This window comes from Phyllostomus hastatus, unplaced genomic scaffold (assembly GCF_019186645.2).
Source record: "Phyllostomus hastatus isolate PE091 unplaced genomic scaffold, TTU_PhHast_1.1 phas_scaffold_345, whole genome shotgun sequence".
NCBI lineage: Eukaryota > Metazoa > Chordata > Mammalia > Chiroptera > Phyllostomidae > Phyllostomus > Phyllostomus hastatus.
In genome coordinates this window covers 8,235,203-8,250,984 of record NW_025334024.1, presented here as the reverse complement: position 1 = coordinate 8,250,984, position 15,782 = coordinate 8,235,203, and the positions used below count along the sequence as shown (strand labels likewise).

At 41.4% G+C, this 15,782-nt stretch overlaps 1 pseudogene; it reads right to left on the bottom strand.

Moving 5' to 3' along the window:
• Positions 1-2,074: 2,074 nt before the first annotated feature.
• LOC123806114 lies at positions 2,075-15,322 on the bottom strand (annotated as a pseudogene).
• Between the last annotated feature and the right edge of the window lie 460 nt (positions 15,323-15,782).

Genomic DNA, 15,782 nt, shown 5'->3' with positions numbered 1-15,782 from the left:
GCTCTGGAAGAGAATGAGACGGAACCGCACACGCAGACCTGCGAGCACGTCCATGACACGTTACTGCGTGAGACCGGCAGTACAGAGAGTGGCGCATTCACCACACATCTCTCCTGCAGAGACAGGCAGGAGCTTTCACTTTTATTGTGCACCCTGCTATGATCTTTTCATTGGTTTTTAAATCAAGTAAAAAAATATTTTTCTAGTGAAAGAAAAAGATATATATATATCTTTTACATATATATAAATATATATGCATATCTTTTTCTCTCACTAGAAAAAAATATATATAGTGAAAGTAAATTACTGGATCGTTGTTAAGGCATGTTTTGTTTTGGTTTTGGTTTAGGTTGGTTTATTTTTCCAACATGAAAGTAGCTCTTTTGGTGAAAAATTTAAAGTGGACAAGCTATGGCCCTAACTTGGGAGGATGATTCCTCTGCAGAAGGAGGGTTTTTGTTTGGTTTTCTGTGGTTCTTCCAATGTATGGACCTCGTTCCAGGTCCAGTTTTCCTTTCCCACATTCTCTCAGGTGTTCTGTGCAGCTTTGCCTGGAAGGCAGCTGTGATCAGGCCCGGAGGCGTCTTGCCCAAGATCACTTTGCTGGAAGCAGCAAAACAAATCCTCCAGTGAATACTATCTGACCCTAAATCCCCAAATCTGCGACTGCCCAGAGCTACTCCTAGTCATTTATATCTCTAAAGGGGAGCTCATAGAACCTTAGCCTTTGATTTGTCGGACAAATTTGTAGCCATTCATTCTGTTGTAAGAGTGCAAGCTCAAAAGTCGTGATCTCTGATTTCAAATTGCTCCCTAGCTGTTCAGCTTTGGAAAAGTTCCTTAATATCTCTGGGCTTTAGTTTTCTCAACTATAAAATAGGGATAATGATTATGCTTACTGTTCAACTTTGGAAAAGTTGCTTAACGTGCCTGTACTTCAGTTGTCTCATCTATAAATTGGGATAACTGTTGTGCTTACCCCTCAGGATTATTGTGAAATTAAATGAACTAGTATTTGTTGAGCAGTGGAGATACAGTAAGAACCTAATAAATGCTAGCTGTAATTATTCATATTAAACTCATTTTGTAACCTTTGGCATATCCAATGCTCGGTTTCCTCGTTTATAAAATGAGGGCAGTAACACCAGTTTCTCAGGGGGTTTATGATGATTAAATGAGATAATATATTTAAAGCGCCTGACATCAGGCAGAAACCAGCTCACTGGATGGCCCTCATCGATGGCATAGTAATGATGTTTCTGTGGACTGCTTGTTGGCACATGCGAGGAGAAGATGCTCATGTTGGTCAAGGGTGACCTGGAGAATTATTTATGAGTCCGATACACAGAGCGGCAAAGAAAGAGGCCCGGCACCCCAGAGCCAGCTATGCCTGTGCCTGAGGCATGAAGGGAGAGATGGAACAGGGCATTCCGAGAGAGCGTTCTGCAAGCCCCTGGGAACCGTGAGGGCGGATTGATGGAGAAAAGCAGTCAGCATTTCACAGCCTGAGGGAAAGCCTCCCAGATCTGGCAGGAGAAACTTTGCTAAACCAATGTATACATACTCACTTGGAAACTCCAGGCCTGCTATTTACAGGGAACAATGAACATGCTCCTTTGCCACTAGAGCAGACTTGCTGGGTAAGAAATGCATTAGGGAGAATCAAAAGTCCTTTAACCATAGCTGTGTACAAATTAGAGCTTCCAGCATGGAATTGTCTATGTGTTTTAAGTCTTAGGGAAGGAAATAATACAATTATGTGCCAAAGGGTAAAAATTCACCTGATTCCCAAGCGAAAACAAAATCTTGGGCATTGCTTCCCATTTCAACCATATTTGCATTGATTGAAGTCAGTGATAACTGTGATATTTTGATATTTCCAGAATTCTTGATTTCATTGTTCTCTGATGTTTAGCTTTTCTTCCCCCTACATCCTGCTGGTATTTTTTGACCTAGCATATAAAACCATATTTTAGGGATAATGCACTTACCCATGATGAACTGTATGTCTCTTTTTTCTCTTTCCCAAAGGAGAATTTTTATTACTTTTATGTACAGAAACAACAGTGCACACTCAGCCCAGCTTGGTGGCCAGTTCCTTAGCCTTGACCTTTTCTAACTTGGCGACATGAGCTGCCAACTTGGGACCCAGGACGTTGCCTCCCCTGTGGCGCCAGATCTCACCGAATGTGTTGTTGTAATTGGTCAGGATGGCTTCCACAAGCTTAGCCAGAGCACCTTTGTCTTCCGAGTTAACCCGTGTGAAGGCGACAGTGGTGCAGGGCTTCCTGTGGCCCAGATGCCCCAGCCTGGCCTTCCCCTTGTTGAGGCAGTAGGGGACCCCCATCTTCCAGCACAGGGCAGGCGGGAAGACCACCAGCTCAATGGGATCCACGTCATGTGCCATCACTACCAGCTGGGCCTTCTTGTTCTCCACCAGGGTGGTGACCCTGCTTGAAGGACAGGTGGGCTCTTGGTGGGGTCACCCCCTATGCAGGGAGCTTTTCTCCTCAGCCTGGGCCAGCAATCTCTGTTTCTTTTCTTGCTTTGTCTCTGGTCGGTACTTGTGGGCCAGCTTGAGCACAAAGGACTATTCTCTATAAGCGTCTGAGAGTGCCTCCTGCCATTAACCAGTTCAGCCAGGCCTAGTACCACCGAACAGCTGTGCAGCTGAACTGTATTTTTCTTACTGAAAAAACAATACGGCATCATAGTTAAGAGTGTGGAGCTAGAGTTGCACTGAGTGGCTTTGATTCCTGGCGTTGTCATGTACTAGCTGTGCGACCCCGGAAAGGTTACCTACCCCGTCTGTGCTTTTGTTCCCCCATCTGTAAAATGGAGATAGTAATAGCACTTCCCACCTGGGTTTGTTGTGATGATCAAACAGGTTAAAGTCTGAAAAGTGCTCAGTGAAGCACTCACCTGATACACTGTAAGTGCTCAATGTATGATAGCTATTCTTTATCATTTCGATTTTATCATTATTATATGGCTTTAACAATCTTCTTGTAAGTGGGGAGGTACCTTCCCTACAATATCAGTTTTGCAATGAACTCAACTATTCCTTTGCTGTCTGGGTTTCAGTTTTCGTGAGATTTTGTTGCTCTTCTAGTTTCTCCATCTGTAGAATGGAGATAATAATACCTTGCAAGAGTGTCAAGAGGATTAAATGAGGTAATGTCTGTGGAATGCCTGGCCCGGGGTAAGCACTTAGCAAATGATAGTGTCATTATTTCCTTCTTTCTAAATTACTCAGCATTTTACTCCTAGGTAAGAACATCCAATTTAGGAGTGCTTTTATTTTCATTTTTTTATTTACTTTTATAACTAGTGAATTAAAAAACTTGATTACTTCAATACTACAAGGAACCTATTGGGTAATCAAGATAAACACTAAAGCAAATGTATATTTTGGTGCTGTGATTAGTAATGCTTGCCTACAAAAAGTTGCAGTTTTTATCATTTTTTAAATCTTATTTACTTCATTTTACTTATAAGCTTATGTTTGTCTCCAGGAGAGATACTTGAACGTAAGAAAAGATATACACACACACAAGCAAACTTAACTGTGTTCTGTATACATTAGGTGTTCAATAAAAATTTGTGGAATAAATGAAATAACCTGTGAAATTCTCTTTTGTTATGTCAAACTCTCTCCCCATTTTTGGCCCTCACAGGTCTCTGTTATTGAGGAGTCATATAGTTCCTGCTTGTGTCTAGGAGAGGGGTGCAGGTATAGCAGACAAGTGTGTTTTCACTTTGACAAGGCCTTGGGGCTGACTGTCCAGAATTGGAGGATCTTGTCGTAGTGCTGCTGTGTGACCTTGGGCAAGTTGCTTTCCCTCTCTGAATTGATGTTTCCTCATCTGAAAAATGAGGGGCTGGATTAGATCACTTTTTTGCACCTCCTCCTTTATTCTGGTGATGGATCCAGGGGTAGTCTTCCTTTTGGATGTGGGACAGGGAGGGTAGAACAGATCTCTGTGTGAAATCCGCATTTGCAATTACCAACTCTGCAAACAAGGACAAGCTCCCTGACTTCTTCAAACCTCAGTCATCCTCATCTGTAGAACAGGAATAGGCAGACTGTCTTCAAAGAATTGTTGCAAGGAAGAAATGAGATATTGAACCTCAGAAACTTAGCGCGGGGCCTTGCGTGAATAGAACATTCTCTAAATGGCACCCGTCAATATGCGTGTCTCTGCTACTTTCTTTGCCAGACCCCTCTGCACTGAAGGTAACAGTCACAGTTCTTTTCTCCAATCCTTTCCTGGGCTAATTAAGAGCAACCTCTAGAAGGGACAATGCTGATGAAGCCAATAATGTGAGTTTGGTGTTTTTGGAACCGCACACTGGCCCTTCTCCACGTGCTCCAGAGATACGGCATTTGATACCTGCCCAGGGATCGGTTCCTTCCTCCCTCAATGCTGGTTTTATTGATCTCCTCATTCTCACGGGGGCAGGGGAGGAAGGAGAAATGGGGAAATATTAGCAAAGGAGGAGGTTGGGGCCGCTCGATTTTTGTCTTCGTCCACAGAAGTGTTGGCTGTAGACAGGATGGGAACGAATCCAGAATTCCCTTGATCTCCTGGTGTTTTGTTCCCTTCTTTTCCAATCAGTTACCAGCAGGTAGCCATTTTTAGTCTCCATTTATCTTACTTGACCAGGGGTCAGGTCTGTTTGCAGGGCAAAGATTAGAGAAGTGGCAGATAAGTGGCTGATATCGCTGGTAATAAATGGGAATGAGCCTTAGGCCTGGTGTAATTAAAAATGTATAAACTCACATTTTATTCCCCCTTAAAAGTTTACAGTCATTCTTCGAAATCCTTCTTGAATGTACGTTTGAGTCATCTTTCCTGATAAGAAAAGGGAAGGAAGCTGATGATCCGATAGAAGACACCCCGTCTGTGAAAAATCAAACCCGTATCAGGGAGAGCAGGGCTGAAGCTTTTCCTTCGAGTCTGCGGGGCCAAAGAGGGAGGAAGATGTCACCAGTCAACTTTGTATCTACCTTTGCAGTTTTCAAGCTGTGAGTCAGGGTTCTACTCACTCCAACGTCGCACGACAAGCCTAGGTCAGCTTCAAGCAGGGGCTTCGCAGACCCTGGGCCAGGCTGCCATCAGCAGAGTAGACCCAGCATTTGCTCCAGTGCCAGAGAAAGTTCAGCTCAGCTGGGGATTTTCAGTCCATTTGCCTGCAAATGCCACCACTGTGTGCTCTTTGGGATCTGGACTGTGTCATACCGTGTGTGACCACATTTTCCTCAGTCCAAAGTGCTGGTAGAACCGCAGCCACGGGAAACCTTTATGTTAGGGGCAGGGCTGGAGTGGTGGAAAGCAGCAGAATCAACCAGGCCCCAGGCTATGCCTCAGCTACTCCGACCACATAGTGCTACTCAGTCTTGGCAACTGTGCTGCGAATGGGAGTATCTCCTCCATTTTACGGACGAGGAAACTGAGGTTCCTGGGATAACTGGCTCCGGGTCTTGCCCGTAAGAGAAGGGGCCTTGCCCTAGCATCCGCTTAGCCTCCGACCGCTCTGTCCTTGCAGCAGCCACATGGGGGCGAACGGCCTGGGCCTGCTGTTGGTTTCCTGTCGGAGCGATTTGAGCGAGGCCCCAAGGGTTAACTCCTCCTCGCTCGCTGAGATTCTAGAGTTGATGACAGTCCTGGGCAGTGGCTTTGGCCCCACAAGGAAATTCCATGCCTCCTCTTTCCAAAAACAATTATGGTGGAAAAGTGATAAAGTCACTTCTTTCTGCTGGTAAAAGGGCCCGGCACTGAAGTGGTTACCAACCATTTTGCTCAACCAGACTATTTACAAGTAGTAACAGGGTATCTGCTTCCTGTCATCTTCATCATATATCTTAAGGCAGAGAGATTGGAAGCCCATTACGGTCTGATATCTAATCAATACACACCGTATTCCTACAGCAGGAAGTAAAAGAATAGGCCCTTGGGAACCAGAGTTCAAATTACTCTACTGTCGATTCCAGATAGCGGCTAATGATAGGCTGCACTGGGGGTGGGGGCTGGATGGGGGAAGGGGAAGAAGTGACCATAGTTTAATGGGATAGTTAATTCAAAGACCAGATATGTATTCACATTTGTCTCATTTTAAAACTACATGCAGTCCCTCAGAAGAGGGAAAGACAGGCATGTCCATGCCATGCGCTCCCCTCTGCCTTTAAAAGCATTTGTTTTGCTTTGTGCAGTGATGAAATGCATTTTAGACACACACTGGCACTACACATAATTTTTAAATGTTTGGGTGTCAATTATTCCTGGATATATTTTCATATAGTGCTAAAAGAAGGCTAAAGGAAGTTAAACGTATTCATTTGTTTTTCCAATAAATATATGCTGAATGTGTGTGTGCATATACGTGCACACACATATACTGTGCTAGTTACGTGGGTATAGCTTCCAGCAAAGTTCTGTGCAGTGCTGACCTCGTGGAACTTACACATTCGTGGGGAAGACGTGATTTCTCCATTGGTGTCTATGTTGGGTTAGTATGACCAAAGAGGGTGTAGAGAGAGTTTTCAGTCAGTAGAGAAGGAATAATGCTGCAGTCACTAAGGTCTGTCTGTCTCCTGCCTCTCCCCCCTTCTTGCTTTGTATTATTTGAGCTTCAAATACTCCATCTGTGAAAGAGAAATAACATTCACCCCTTGGGTTATTGTAAGGATAAAATCAAGTAAGAAACATGAATGTTTCCATCTCAGCACAAAACCTATAGTCATTCCTCAAAACAATCCAGTGACTATTCATTTCCATGCAGCCAGGGAGCATCCCCATCCTGTGCTGGCCTTTGTGAGATCCTGGGAAGGAATGTGGTTGTGACGCTTGCCACATCTCACTCAGAGCCCCTGACTCTCCCTTCCCTCTGTGAGGCTGGGGCTCCGCACCCCTGCAGCGGGGTCCACATTGGACTCTGCCTATAGGGGGCACAAGTGGCAGACTGCAAGGCAATGGAGGGAGAAGGGATTTGCTGTCTTCTCCTGGCTTGCTGTTCCTCTCAGCCCCTCTTCACCTTGGCAATAGTACCTCATCCTCCAGCAGCCATCGACTCCAGTCTCCAGCCTTGGGAGAACTCCCAGAAGCAACTTTATTGTGCTTTGTCAGAGGTAGGAATGCCAATGGGCAATACCGCTTCCCCAGATTTCTGAGTCTCAGTTCCGAAGGGTCCTCCCCCAGCCACAAGTTGGGAATCAACTGCTCCTCAGAAGCCTCTGCTCCACCAGGCTCCTCCCCTGAGCTCCTGGATTCTGAAATCCCTAATAACTACCCTTTGTTCCCCGGCCCTAGGTGTGGTAGCCTCATACAGTTATTATTGCTATGACCTCAGTATTCCTGCTTTTGCCTTTTAAGTCTTCCCGTGCCTGTGTAATCAAGTTCTTTTATTGAATTCTTTAGCTAAAACAGCCAGTGTGGTTTGTGTTTTCCTGACTAGACCCTGGCTGATACAAGGGTCAAAGGTGGTCACTGCTCTTCAAAGGAACTTCGCAGTTTTTATTATGCTATCCCAGGGCAGCTTGCGTCTTCCCAGAGGACTCAGACACAAAAGCAATACCAACAACTCTCCCTCTCTCTCTCTCTCTCTCTCTCTCTCTCTCTCACACACACACACACACACACACACACACACACACACACACACACACAGACAGCGTGTATATTTCAGGCCCTCAACTCTCCGTTCATAGGCTCTCAAACTCAGTTTCATATAAGACCCAGATTAGAAACTTCATCCCTCCTGCTGTCTTCCCAGCCCTTCCAACAAACCCTAACTCCTCTTTGGAGTAATTGACAAAAATAAAATTTCTATGCTAAATTGCTGTCTCTGGGTCAGGGAACTTTCTATTAGAAATTCTGAGTCTTACCTCTGCTGGCCAAAAACACCTTGTTGTATCAACATGTTGTAACTTATGAAGAGTATGTATGGATGTAAAAATACCTCCTGTATGTGAAATTTTACATTGTCTTTAAAATGGAACAAAACATTTTAATGCATAGGACAGAACCTGGTATATAGTGGCAGAAGTAATGCCTGCTTGAGTGTGATTGGTAGGGTAATAATATGGGCGTCAAAATTTATAGTCTTAATTTGAACATTTCACCTAAAATGTCATATGGTATGCTTGAGTGTGATATTGTTATGTTACAGAATTACATGCTTATGATTTTGTAAAAAATAGACTTGTGACAAAAAGGGGGTGTTATTTGTGCTAGACCCTATATTAAACTCTATTCAATCCTATTAAAACCTCAAAGTGGTGGGCATTCAATGTCTTTTCTTTAATTCTTTTATTTAGCCAAGATAGGAGAAGTGTACTGTCCATGCTTTCTCCACCATGAAATTCAGGACTCATAGTGTGCCCTGGACGGGATAATCTCCCATTTAAGCACTGGTGGGTTTACTTCCCTGTATCCATCTTTTCCCCAGTAGTCACACTCAACGCCTAGCCTGCTAGGCCATGTGCAGTGCTGGGGTCTTCCTCCTTGCCTCGCTCTGCGTTGTACATTTCCTTTACGATGATGCCTTTCCTCCCCTGCGCCTGTCCATGCCCCCCCGCCTCTTAAGAACCAAAGATCAGCCTTCAGCTGGAATCTAGCAGGCTTTTGGCTTTGAGGTCAATCACACACCGTCTTGTTTTGGTCTGAAACGGTCCCAGGTTTCTGTTTGTGTCCTCGTGGTCCTCTAGGAGCCCAGTTCCATCCAGGCAAACGTCTCTGCCTAGAATTCTCTTTTGTGCTCAAAAAGCTGAGCACAACATTTCTATCTGTTGGATGTTTCTTTGATAAACATTCTTTTAGAAGTCAGAACTGGAAAAAATAAAATTGAAAAAAGTTTTCTCTAGATGAAATAACTTCTGGTTTATCTCTGAGAGCTCCAAATACCACTATTTCCCTCTTTGTTTTGGTTGCCGGTAAGCTCACAGATAAGTTTTGTTCAATATCCAAAGCTTCCCTTAGTCTAGTTTTCTGCTAGAATTACATTGCTTCCTTTTCATGCTCCCTAGCCATTCTCCATTCAACCCATATCCTCGTCACCCGTTTCGTTTCCTGTATCTTAGACTTCTACCTGCATCTTGATAGTCTTATTATTTTATTTAATCTATGTTTATTATGTTTTGGAAATAAATATAAGGAGAAACTGCTAAGCCCAGGGTTGGGTACATAAAAAGATAATCTGTGTGCATGTTAATTCATATACATATAATTCTTTCAGAGATGAGGCAACTCTACTTTCCAATTATTTTTTAGCATTTAATTATTTCATTTTTAATTGAACTTATTGATATGACATTGGTTAATAAAATTATATAGGTTTCAGGGGTACAATTCTATAGTGCAGCATCTGTATATTGTATTATGTGTTCATCACCCCAAGTCAATTCTTCCACCACCCTTTGTCCCCCCTTTATCCTCTTCCATGCCCCCACCCCCATTTCCCTCTGGTAATCATCATGCTGTTTTCTGTCTATGAGGTAAAGCTTACCTCATAGACAACAGAAAAGCAATTTCTAAATTCCCAGTATAAATTATTAGAAAAAAAATTTAAAGTACAAAGGATGAAACATACCTTACATAGTCTTAGCATCTAAAGACAACCACAATTAGGACCCGTAATATCTTTTCATACAATGTTTTTGTACAATGGCATAATAACAATAATGTGCATATGCACTACTATATATCTTGTTTTTCACTATTAAATTATACATTCCTATATGTTTGCAAAATCTTCACAATTTCTGATTAAGAATATTAGGTGTCAGAAAGACATTGGCATAAAGAATAACTCCAGAGTAACTCCTTTTCACTTCTAACTAATGTGAAACCACAAGATTTAGCCTCTCACCTTAGACAACTGACTCCAGGCAGAACAAGAAGGAAAACAGAAAGAACAGAAGAGAATTAAATATAAAACAAATAAAAGGATGATAGATTAAAACTCAACCACATCAATAATTACATTAAATGTAAAGTGTCTAAACACTTCAATGAAAAGTCAGAGATTGTCATATATAAAAAAGCAAGACCTAATGTGTTCGGCAGGTTCTCCAGAGAAAGAGAGCCAACAGGATGTATGTGTAGAGAGATCAGCTTTAAGGAAATGGCTCATGTGACTGTGAGGGCTGGCAAGTCCAAAATCTGTAGGGCAGGTGTGCAGGCTAGAGCCACAGGGAAGAAACGATGTTCCAACTCTGAATCTGAAAGAAATCTAGAGGCAGAATTACTATTTTCTTAGGGGACCTTAGTCTTTTAAGGCCTTCAGCTGACTGGATGTGGTTCATCCACATTAGGTAGGGTAATTTGCTTTGCTCAAAGTCTATTAATTAGAGTGTTCATCTCATCTAAAAATTACCTTCACAACTACATCTAGACCCCTGTTTGACCAAACAGCTTGTACCATAGCCTAGCCAAGCTGACATAAAATTAACTTTCACACTCAATTATATGCTTCTATAAAAAGCCAACTCCAAACATAAAAACACACACAGGTTAAAAAGATGGCGAAAGGTATACCAAGCAAACATGAATCATAAGAATGCTGGGGAGACTAAATTAATACCATAAAAAGTAGACTTCAGAACAAGGAATATTACCAAGGATAAAGAAGAATATTTCATATGGTCAACGGGTCCATTCATCAAGAGGACATAATAATCCTAAATGCATATATACCTAAAAGAGAGCTTCAAATTACATGAAGCAAAATTGAAATGAGGAATTGACAAATCCAGAATTATATATGGAGACATCAAGTCTCCTCTCTCGGTAAATGACAGAGCAAGTTGACAGAAAATCAGTAAGAATGTAGAAGACTCAAACAACACTATCAACCAGTTTGATCTCCTTGACATTTATAGAACACTCCATCCATTAACAGTATAATACACATTCTTTTTCAGTGCCCATGAAATATTCACCAAGACAAATTATCTTCTGGGCCATAAAACAGAATTCAATTAATTTAACACAGTTGTAATCATGTATAATATGTTCTTTGACTACAATGGAATTAAACTAGTAATAACAGAAGAATACATGGAAAACCCTCAGACATTTGAAAATTAAATGAAAAACTATTAAATAATTCATTGACCAAAGAAGAAATCATAAGAGAAATTAGATAATATTTTGAAATGAATATACAAGATATCAAAATCTGTGAGATATAGTCTCAGCAGTACATAGAGGAAAAAGTATACTATTATAAGCTTATATTAGAAAATAGAAAGATCTCAAATCAGTGATCTTAGCTGATCTGCTTTAATAAATTAGAAGAAAGGCAAATTTTTTAAAAAGGAAGCTGAAGCAAAAAAATAATAATAAAGATAAGAGCATTCATCAATGCAAACAGAACAACAAAGAAAATCAATGAAACAAGAAGCAGGTCCTTAGAAAAGATCTATACAATTGGAAACCTTTAGCCAGACTGCATGCTCACACATGTGCACGCAAACACGTGCACTCGTGCCAGAGAGAGAGAAGATGTGAACTACTAACACCGAGTATCAAAAAGGAGATCACAACATATCTTGCAGACATTCACAGAACAAGTGGATATTATGAATAATTTCATTTCAATGCATTCAACAATGGAGAAAATTGACAAAGCACTTGAGAGACAAAAATAACTCAAGTTCCTTCAAGAAGAAATAGACAAGTACTCTAACCCTAAACCTATTAAAGACATTTTATTTATAGTTAAGAACACCAAAATCATGAAGCATAAAAGTAGTAAGACGTTAAACTTTATCAAAGTTAAAATTTTTGTTATCTAAAGAAAAAAAAATTAAGACTGGGATAAAATACTTATAAAACAAATTTCTGATAAAAGAATTATAACAAGAATATCAAAATGCAAGTCTTACAACTCAACAATAAGAAAGCAGACTTTATTTAAAAATGGCAAAATATTTGAAAGAACATTTCCCCATAAAAGAAAGATACAAATGACAAATATGCACCTGAAAATACACTCAATATTATTTGTGACTAGGGAAATGCACAGTAAAGCCACAAGAGAAACAACTGTGCATTCAGTAGAATGGCTGAAATGTAAAAGTACACTAATACCAAATATTTGGTGGGGATGTGGAGTAACTGGAACCCTCAGTGAAATAGTACAGCTACTTTGAAAAGCCATTTGGTATTTTCTTAAATAAAATTAAAAACATGCTTTCCATACAACCCAGGAATCCTACTCCTAGATATCTACCAAAATTAAATGAAAACTTTGTTTCCACAGGTAGTACTATAGTGGTCATAACGGCTTTATTTAATATAGCCTATAACTAGAAACAACCCAAATAACTGCCTACTGCTGAATAGATTGTGATATGTCCACACAAAGGAATACCACTCAGCAATGGAAAAGAACTCAACTCCTATCACTGATGCATTCAACAACATGGCTCATTATGCTAAGTGAAGGCCATAAAGCTGAAAGACTACATACAGTAGGATTCTATTTATACAAAATTCTAGAGGCAGTAAAAGTCAAGTTATGAAAAGGAAATCAGTGGATTTCAGGGGCTGGATGGGAGGAGGGAAGTGGTTGGAAGGGGCATGAGGGACTGTCTTGGGATGTCCTGCGTGTTGACTGTAGAAATGATTATGCAACTGGATACATTTATCAAAGACATTTATATTCTCTAAATCCGTGAATTTTATGTAGGTTTTACATGAATTATACTGATTCTAAAAGTACAAGTTGTCTTTGACACAGAAATATATACAAAAAATAAATCCTACTACCCATTAATCATTATAGACAATGTACAGTATACAATAAATGTCTCTATCCCATGCCCAATTCTGAATTTTCTAGCAAAACAGCATATTTTGCATACAAAATGTGCATTTAAGTGACATATAGCCACTCACATATACATAAAGTAACTTTAATTATTTAATATTTCATCACATTTATGGGCCGAATGTTAATGGTTTCCTACTTATTGGAAATTTATTTACCATGATTCTTTATCATAAAGATGAGATAAATATATTTTCACATAAAAAGATATTTTTCAATATTTCAGAGCTTCAACTTTATTTTAACATTAACAAAAAAAGTGGTCTCCATAGAGCTTTGGATAAAATAAACGTTTTGTTTCTTTCTAGGAAGATATAGTCTAAGATACATGGTTGCCCGAGCCACAGAATTAATCAGTAATCGATTATAGAACAACCAACCCTTCCCTTTGTTGCAGACACCTATTGCCTATGTGAAAGTATTACTAACACTTAGGAAGTACTTCTATGTGTCAGAAATGCTTCCAATCAAATCTTCATGTTAACTCGCCTAATCTTTATATCAGCACCTATGAGGTGGTTACTGTCACTTTCTCTACTTTTTTTTATAGGTGAGGCAGCTGAGACACAGAAAGGTTAAGTGACCTGCTCCAGGTAGCACAGCGAGTGAGTGACAGAACCGTGGTTGGACCCGTGCCTGTTGCCACCCAGCTGCCTCTTCAATGTGTTAGCAATTCCACTGAAGTAACTTTCACATGGAGGAATTTTTAGAGGAAAACGATCCTCCCACCAACTTTTTCCTTCTCATTTTTCTTTCCTTTTTCCTGGGCACTAGAGAAAGTTACCACTTTACCCAGAAGACTTCTCAGCAACAAGTTAAAATATAACAAGAGCTTAAACAATCAAAAGAATAATGTGTTACAGTCAAAATTCCACAAAAAAGTGATCAAGCACCAGAGCCTTATAAATCCCCTGTCTGTGCTGGATTTCAAAAATGGGCAGCGTTAAAGTGCTGACATAAATCCTTTGTGGGTTGAACACTGACATTTTCCTGCATCGTGACTCACTGGGGACAAATAGTGCAAATCCTCTTTTTGGAACCGGTGCCCTGTTTTGTGTGCACAGTTTAGTTCCCAAGTCCCGCCCTGTGAGCCACAAACCTGTCTCACAGACCTGTTCCCCAAACAAAACTTCCACTGCCCGCAGTGCCTTGAAATGACCAGAGATGTTTCCAAGCAGCTCTTTTCTCCACAAACCCCTCTTTTCCATCTACTCTTCCCCTTGCTAATCTCATTCACTCCTGGGATTCTGCATAGTTTCACTATCTCCAAACAAAATGGCCAGCCCAAGCCCTCCCTGGGACTCTCAGACCTCTCTGTCTCCATGAGAAGTCTATAATCATCCTCAGTTTTATATAGTCAAGGAGCGCTCCTCATTTCTTTGACCCACCCCTAACACGGTTCTCTCCTATCTTCTCTGTTTCCTTAAACAGCAGCACCATTCTATACTGCTGCTCAGGCAAGAAAAGAAAAAGGTAATGGGACCTGCCATTTTCCTTTCCTCACATCCAATCAACATGCCCACTGTTAACCCCCAAACTTCCAACTCAATCTGAGAATGTATTTCCATCTTCTTTAGTCTTAATCACCCTTCCCTCTCACCTATATTTCTGTAGGAGCCGATTGACTGATATACCTCGACCGTTGTTGGCTCTCCTACAGATCCACTCTCCCCTGACAGCCCGAGTGGTCTTTATGAAACACAAATCTGACCATGCCACTCAATGGCTGAAACCCATCTGTGGATGCCCATTATTCACAAGGTCAAGTGGAAGTCCCCAGGGGTGACTGGAGCCGCTTTGCTCTGGCTTCTGTCTTCATCTGCAGGCTCATCTCACTCTCCCCTCTACTGCCACATGAACCCATATCTGCTCCTGTGGACACAGAGAATTCCTCTTCTTCCCAGAGGACACTCCTTCCTTGCCTCCTCATTTGGCCAATTCATATTCACCCTTTGTCAGTTTCAATGCCATTTCTTCAAAGGAATGTTCCCCATACCATTAGCTCTCCCTCCCCTGCCCACCTCCAGGCTGAGTGTATTTGTCCCCTTATGGGTTCCTGTATGTGGTGGCACCTGTCATATTTGCAATTATGAAGTCATTTTCATACCTTCTTACTGATGGCCAGACTCTATCATTAGACTTTAAGTTTCATGGGGCAGGATCTCGATCTTACTTGTTAATTACTATGTCTCCAGAACTAACACAGAGTCTGTCCACACAGAATGGTGTTCAATAAATGCACACGGAAGCCACAGAATCAAAAACAGCCTTTCTCTACACAGGCAGAAGTTAGACACAGTCCTAATGCTGCATTTTCCATGTTGGCGCAGAAGTCGGCATGGCCTTGTGAAATCCATGCCAGGACTGAACATCGGCTCACTCTCCTCTGGAGGGCCGCCTCCAAAGACACTTTCTGCCTGCTGGTGACATGTTCTCCAGAGCTTCGAATCCCTGAGGTGACATACCTCACATGCTTCTGGGCAGGCATCCTTGGTCCCAACCCTCATGGAAAAACATAATCCAGAAAGAAAAGAAAAGAAAGAGAAACCAGGACTAGAAGGCTGCCTTTATTACAGCAAAACTGTTGGCTTAACTTCCTAAAATACCATTGCATTTTCTTTCTGCATACAGCTGTGTTTATAGAAGGCAATATCATGTATGTAAATAAATTCAGATGCCGCTCGAGTTATTTTAAAACAATCAGTCTAACACTAATCAGCTTACTCAGAGACATAATCCTACCCTAAAAAAGTGACAAATCAGAACCCAGTGTGCAGAGTATAACTCATGGTGGGTAAGTGGGATGTAAATGCGAGGATGCTGCCCGGGTCACAGTGCAGGGTTGACCCTTCCAGATGCACCATGGGAACGGCCTAAGCTGCTGCTTCTGTGCCGCACCCCGGCTTCCTAGAGGTAGAAGGTAAATACTGTAATGACTAATTAATGAG